General features: G+C 42.7%; 1 pseudogene; it reads left to right on the forward strand.

Moving 5' to 3' along the window:
* The first annotated feature begins 1538 nt into the window (after positions 1–1538).
* Positions 1539–6541, forward strand: part of LOC110703531 — a 7957-nt pseudogene continuing 2954 nt past the window's right edge.

Below are 6541 nucleotides of genomic sequence, written 5' to 3' on the forward strand. Positions count from 1 at the left end.
TCTTCACCATGGCCAGGAAGAAGAGGAATTCTACTCCTCTCCGAGCGTATTCTATAACCTCTCCCTTCAAGTAGCAATGTTAATGGTGGAAATGCATCCCAGCTTGATCAGATTCGTGAGTCAACTCGACAGCTATGGCAAGGTGTTCATGAGAAATCCAATCGAACAGTAACCCCTGCTCCTAGGGTCTCTGTGACTCCAGTTGCTACTCCTCAGAGGATTGCAGTGCCTTCTCCTGCACCTGAAGTAGCTTCTGCACAACAGCAACCCCCCACGGAAGGGATTAATCAGTCAATTCCTCCTAATAAGCCACCGGACTCAGGTAATGGTACTGGTGCTTGGTCTAATCTGTTTAAGGGTAGTTTGACTGCTAAGGGTGTTTCTTTGGGATTTGTTGCTGCTAAGATTGTTGATGGTAAAACGGTTGCTCATTTAGATCCGGCACTTCTAACTGTGTCTAACGCCATTATTCAGCAGCCCTAAGCCCTTGTGTCTCCCGGTATTACCTAGCTCTTATTTATTGCTCAAGGTAGTGAAAAATGGAATTCTGCTATCATATTCTTATTGGTTTTCAACCTACATTGACTGCTTTGAATAAGCTGAACAATGGAATCATGTGGCTAAACCTGATATATTTCTTCATGATGATGGTTGCTAGTGAAGTTGATAAAAACGCTGTGCTCTGGGCCTCATATGTATCTTGGGAGACCTACTGTTGTGAAGCCTTGGACTGCTGGCTTTGACTTTCATGCTGAGGTTTTGAAAACTGTCCCTCTTTGGGTTAGATTCCCTACCTTCTTTTGAATTGTTGGAGTCCTGATTCCCTAAGTAGGATTGGAAGTATTGTAGGGGTGCCTTTGTATGCTGATGCATGCACTTCCAGGCAAATGAGGGTGCCTTTTGCAAGGTTGCTTATTGAGGTTGATGTGACACAGGAATTGCAAAAATCTGTGTTCATTCAGGATGCTGATGGTAAGGTGGTTGAACAGCAAGTGCACTATGAGTGGGCCCCTCCTTATTGTCAGGCATGTAAGAAGGTAGATCATAACTGTAAGGCCGGTTCAAAGAAGCAGAAAAAGGAAATGGGTTCCTAAGGCAGTTCAACCTCATATAGAGAAGGGTAATGATGTTCAGAATGTTGATCCAGTTATAGAAGGTGATGCTAGGGGGAGCTCTGTTGATACTACTTCTACTCCTGCAGTTGAACAAAGAGTGGAACCTGCTGTGGTTTCCACTCCTGCTATCAACACTGTTACTGGGGAGCAGATGGTTGGAGGACTGTATCAAGGCCAGTGAGAGATAAGGGGAAGCAACTTCAGTCTGTCTCTGTGAATCAAGCTAACTCTTACATGGCTCTTATTGAGTAGGACACTGAAGAGGAAGAGGAGGGGGAGGATGAGGTTGGTGTTACTCATAATCCCACATGAATATCCTTTCACATTAGGGACCCCAATAAAGTGGCAGAAGTGAAGAGGTTGTGTAAGCAGCAAACTATTAGTATAGTCAGTATTCTTGAAACTAAAGTAAAACCTCAAAAGATGCAGGCTATCCAAAAGAAGTTTGGTACAAGGTGGCACTGGCAATGTAATTATGACTATTCTTCCAAAGGTTGGTTAGGGTGGATAGATGAGTTGGTGAATGTGTCTGTCTTACAAGTGAATGAGCAGTTCATTCACTCTTTGGTTGTTGATAAGCAAAGGAGCAATTCTATTCATCTCACTGTTGTTTATGGACTGCATACAATTGAGACTAGGAGAGCTCTATGGAGGGATTTTTTGAATGTGGCAGTTACTCTCTCCCCTTGGGTGGGGGATTTCAATACTATTTTAGCTACTGAAGATATAATTAATGGAGCTCCTGTTACTGTGTATGAAACTCCGGATTTTGAGGCTTTTCTTTCTATTTCTGAGGTTCCAAGTACAGGGTTTTTTACCGTTGGAAGAGAAAAGGGAAGAATTCTCTGTTTGGATTAGATAGAGAAAATAGCATAGATAATCGGTTAGGTAATAGAGCTCTTCTTATGCTTATTTGATACGATTTTACACTTAAGTAAGAATCCAATCTTTATGTTAGCTGTTGAAGGGAAAAAGGAAGGGAGAAGTAGGGGTGCAAGAGCTGGGCATAGAAAGGAATTCCTTTCCATGCAGGTTAGGGAAAAGGATGAGGAGAATAAAGAGTATAGCAAACAAAGAATTTGAATTGGAGCTTCAAACGAAGCTGCGAGCGAAGTTGTAGAAGCGAGCCAAAATAGGAGCCTTGAAGCGAAGCCTTATTCTCTTCCAAAACTAAGAATTCAAATTCAGAAAATAGTGTTTAGTAACCGAAAGCAGAATGCATTAATTCAGTCATTAAAATGATTCCTACGACTACATGCGATAGCTACCAGTCGGCTGCTCCCGAAATATAAATTAAAGCGAATATGTATAACTCTTATTCCTATATAAATAGAGTCACGCATGACTGTGACCGCTCGTCATGAATCGCTAGCCCAACCTAGGAGCACAGGCCTCACGGTTTTTATTATCAAGGTAGGTCCCGAAGGAAGGAATAAGATTACTCCTACTTCGAAGAGCTGCAAGACGTGGTCTGGTCGAACAGATTACGACCAAACATGCGCTGACCTTTACAGAAGAGGACATACCAAAGGGGAGGGATACATCCCAATAAGTGGTCGGTCGTCCGTTGTCTCATCATCCGTTGTCGAACCATCTGCTTTGTTGCTCTAGGCCTAACCTCCAACCTTGGTTTTGGAATGGATTCCCTCTCCGAGCGGAGCCGAGCAACCCCCCCCCTCATATGCCTTTTGGCTAGCTTTTACGGGTTGCTACTTTCTAGCTCTTAGCTTGACTACCTCTACCGAGAAGCTCTCTCTCGCTTCAGGTTTGCCTAATCGAATTCTTCCTTTTCCTCCGCAAACCAACCACTTTTGAAAAAGGGCATTTCCAGCACCAGGAACATCTTTTTCTTAATGAGATATCGATCGAATAGCCCTCAAAAGGCTTCATCAATGTGCGCGTTAACGGCCCCTTATTCGCCCTTTTGAGAGTGAAACTACACTATCCACCTACCTCTATTCGGATCTCTTTCTAGAACCACCTCCTTAGAAAGAGCCTGTTTTTGCCTGACTCTATCTTCTAAGTGAATTGGCATTACCTTAGTAAGCTAGCTTTCTAAGCAAGCCTGGTTCTCCGGGCACTACGGAGCAAGAAAACGGCTTTAGTGACTAACGCGAAACTGCTTTCGCTCTGCCCTTGCTTGTTGAATCATAACAAAGAGACAGGAGAATCCCTATCAAAGGCTTGTTATTTAGTTTTTAATGCTTGTTTTTATTTAATAGAGGAAAAAAATTTGTAATTGTTGAGACAAAAAAGAAAGCAGCTGATTCAGTAGCACGGGCTGCAATAAGGGCTCGCTGTCATTATGTTAATAAAAAAAAGTGGCTTGGGGGTATGTTAACGAATTGGTTCACGACAGAAACGAGACTTCATAAATTTAGGGACTTGAGAATGGAACAAAGGGCAGGGAGACTCGTCCGTCTCCCAAAGAGAGATGCGGCGGTGGTGAAGAGACAATTATCTCACTTGCAAACATATCTGGGTGGGATCAAATATATGACAGGATTACCGGATATTGTAATCGTCGTCGATCAACACGAAGAATATACAGCCCTTCGAGAATGTATTACTTTTGGAATTCCAACGATTTGTTTAATCGATACAAATTGTGACCCGGATCTCGCTGATATTTCGATTCCGGCAAACGATGACGCTATAGCTTCAATTCGATTCATTCTTACCAAAAAAGGCTGAGCTTAGGTGCTAAATAAGTAAGATAAGAAGAGTAGCTTTCACCTACCTGGAGAGTTAACTGCCAAGAAGGAAGAACTCATTTTTTTCTTCTTCACCGCTAACTATTCGTTCAGAGTCGGCAAGAGTTGAAATAATCCCAGGAGAGTTTTCAAGTAGTCAAGGAAGAAAGACAGTCCGAAATCGCATCGGGTAAGGGCTCATGGCGGTCAACTAATAGTGGCCTTTACCTCATTAGGCATATTGATGCCGTCTTGATATATAAGCCAGTCGCTGACCACCCATCTTTCTTCTGAAAATATCTTTTGCAAAAAGGTAGTTGACTTGCTTAGTGCTTGCAAAGCATTTTGGAAAATAGCGATGCAAATCTCCTTGGTCAAGGAAGCAAGCATAATAGGACTTTATTTATAAGCCCAATTACTTACGCGACGGGGCAAAAAGATAGTATAGTAGTTTTTGCTCCCTTTGTTCTAATGGAGGTTGACACAAAATAATGGCTCCAACCTGTTCCCCTGATCTCGTAAACCACAAAAAAGTAAGATTTTCTTTCTTTTTTTAAGCTCCGCGCATTCTCGAAGAGCTAATTCTTGCAAAGAGAAGAGCCTATTCAGCTGGCTGCACGAATCCAGCTAGGGCTAAGTAAGGCTGTTTGCGACGATGTTCTCGAATAAATGAATCTTGTGATAATGGGCATAGTCCTTTTTTGCTTTGTATTTTTCGTACGTATCTACACATTCAATTTGAAAAATGGAAAAAGACTTATAATTTACTTTTCTTATAAGTTTGGTATGGTCTTCACCGACTTATTCTCGTTCTTTGCTGTCTTAGGTGTACTAGGTCAACCACTTCCTCTTCCGAGCCCATCAAACTCGTCCGCGGAAGACTACTCTAATATGATGGCGGAGAATCCTAATCTGGACTCCCTCTTTTCCGAAGGCTTGCCGGTCGCTGCCCCTGACGCTGCCCCGCTCATAGAATGGATTGCTCAAGAAGAGCACTTTTCGGGCATAAGATAGCGAAGTTTTAGACTCTCATGAGGGGATCCGGAAATGGAATGAAACTCGTGATTTGATGATTAAAGATCAACCTAGCCAACGTGGCCTATGAAACAACCGGTTTCATATCTTAAGTAAGAAAGGTGAGAAAAGGTTTTCTTTTCTCGTGCCTTTGACGCAGGTGCCAAAACCAAAGCATACGAATTACAGTTCTTATGAGCCGGGACACCCTTCTTGAGGCACAAGCTGAGTCAACAATGGAGAGAGACAAGGGAGAGCAACTCTTCCTACTTTATCAATTATACTCAAAATGAGTCACTGCCCAAGGTCTGAAACATGCTTTGTACTCAACCCGATGATCCACACTTTAGGGCCGAACCCACAAAGATGTAACTTTCAACTTGCGACAGTTCTTCGAGGTCAAACCTTCAATCTTAGGGCATCAATTGAACCCAGACAACTTTGAAGCTTTTCACAGAAGGAATTAGGCATACTCAATTGTAGTCCCCTAGCTTTGCCATATCTTGTCTATACCTAAGAGGGACTTCTCGAATGAGAATTCACTAGGAGATCCAGCTTGCCTTGAAGTAGCCTTGTGGCATAGATAGCGAGTCCTACAGAGAGAGGGCGTTTGGTTCAGTTTCACTCTGAACAATGTCCTTTTATGTTCCTATTCAATTCTTCCTATCCTAACTTTGGCAAGGAAAGAAAGCTCTTAGCGCACAAAGCAAGCAGCGAAGGAACGGCTTCTTTTCTTTCAATACTAGCTACTAGTGAACACTCTTCTTGTTCACCTTTCAGGCATAGTTGAAATCATGTAAGTTAGTTAGCCTTAGACTCTCTGTTTTCTTTACAGAAGCGGATTAGAAAGCGCATTAAACTTAAACAAAGCGTAAACGCACAATCAAAGGAAGGCTTCCTTGAAAGCTGCTTTCCTTCTTTGTCCTTCTTTGCCGGCTATCTCTGCTATCAATGAGACAATGCCCAATGGAGGGCTATGAAATGGGTGTAGCTCAATCATCTGCTATTCATCCTCTCCTACGGCCTTTTCGCTACGAATAGAAGCGATGGTGTAATACCGGTAGTTGGCTTGAAAGGAATCGGTGTGTAGAAGAGTCGGGCTGATTCTACGCTTTTCCTTCTCTATTTGGGCTCACTTCCGCGGCTAACTCATAGCTCTATCTCTGCGAAGAAGGAGTTCCTTCTATATGATAATTCAAGTGATCTGCTGAAAACGCTAGGAGTCCAATCAACAAAAAGTAAGTAGCCACGAGTCAGAGAATTGAGAAATGGTATAGGACCACCATACATAGGCCTAGCCTTCCTCAAGAAAGATATATAAAAAAGTAGAGAGAGAGGAACAAAGAACGGGGAACCCTTTTGGGAGGTTGGAGCAAGAAAGACATTGCAGCCTAACCCCGAAACGACCCAAGAAAAGCGAACAGTCTTATTGTTTAGTCTTTCAACTAATGTCTCCTGGAACGATAGAGGAAAGATATCAGTAGCAGAAGAGAAATCGTAGGAAAACAAATATTTATGACCTATCAGATTTACCTAAAGGCCGGAAGGTTGCAAATGGAAGAGGCCGAGTTTGGTTAAAAGTTCCGCTTTCTATCTATTTATTAGGCCATGGGTATACGCCTTAAAACGGCCATACACCAATCATGGGCCGGACGCATAAAAGCTTGCTTGAATGCGTTCGGGAGATACCTTAGCTTACCAGACCCCTCATCCTTAAAG

Source organism: Chenopodium quinoa, unplaced genomic scaffold (assembly GCF_001683475.1).
Source record: "Chenopodium quinoa cultivar QQ74 unplaced genomic scaffold, ASM168347v1, whole genome shotgun sequence".
NCBI lineage: Eukaryota > Viridiplantae > Streptophyta > Magnoliopsida > Caryophyllales > Amaranthaceae > Chenopodium > Chenopodium quinoa.